General features: G+C 37.4%; 1 protein-coding gene across 1 annotated transcript in view; it reads right to left on the bottom strand.

The window, feature by feature from the left end:
• Positions 1 to 217: 217 nt before the first annotated feature.
• The window catches only part of adprh (ADP-ribosylarginine hydrolase), a 125154-nt gene continuing 124569 nt past the window's right edge, over positions 218 to 802 (bottom strand). Inside the window, exon 10 of the mRNA XM_016507588.1 lies at positions 218 to 228. The gene's annotated coding sequence lies outside the window, so the exon portion shown is untranslated. The remainder of the gene's footprint in view (positions 229 to 802) is intronic.

An 802-nucleotide genomic window follows, 5' to 3' on the forward strand; every position in this document is an offset into this window, starting at 1 on the left:
AATATATGACTATCTACATATTCAATGTAAAGTTCACTACAAATGTCTATAGTACTATGGCTATTGCTATTGGTTTTTGATGTGTTAGACTATATTGCAAGTAGCCTACATCAGTTTTTACCCTAAATCCCACTTTATCTGCTGATATTTCAGTCATGCAATTCAGTAACAGGCTCGTTAACACTTAAGTTAACCAATTATCGCGAAGCAATGACATTTTAAAATATACTGGGGTTCTACGCTAAGCTTACAACTGTTTAATACAATGTAGGCTACTGTCAAAAAAACAAAAACAAAAAAAAACACAGGAGCTAACTGGCAGAAGTAGTGTGAAAATGACTTGTGCTAGCTGTATTTTCTGTTTTCTTCTGACCTCTGCAGCACTAACTGTTCTCCGCTGCAGCAGCCGAATTTAAACCTCTTGAAAAGAGTTCGGTTAAGTTTACGCATTTAGCAGCGTCGGACTTGAGCCATTTTTTTCCCTTTCTCAAAGTTCTTCTACACCGCCCTTTTCTTTTTTACGGTCCGTTATCTAGCTTTAACTGAAAATTAGCTCGTGTTGCAATCTCTCTGATGACGTGCTTGATTTTGACTGAACGGTTCAGTCGGCCCATCTCGGGACCAGGTGGCCGGCCGTTGCCGACTGGGCCAAATGCTTAACATTTATTTATTATTAACATTATTATTATTATTATTATAACCATAGAGAAATCGTGCAAGTGATTAAAAACCCGTCCTATGCGCTGTTGGCCCGTAAAATTTTTTTTATTTATATATATTTAGAAAAAATCTGACCGGCCCA

The sequence above is a fragment of the Sinocyclocheilus anshuiensis genome, unplaced genomic scaffold (assembly GCF_001515605.1).
Source record: "Sinocyclocheilus anshuiensis isolate Anshui unplaced genomic scaffold, SAMN03320099.WGS_v1.1 scaffold2890, whole genome shotgun sequence".
In the NCBI taxonomy this organism is placed as follows: domain Eukaryota; kingdom Metazoa; phylum Chordata; class Actinopteri; order Cypriniformes; family Cyprinidae; genus Sinocyclocheilus; species Sinocyclocheilus anshuiensis.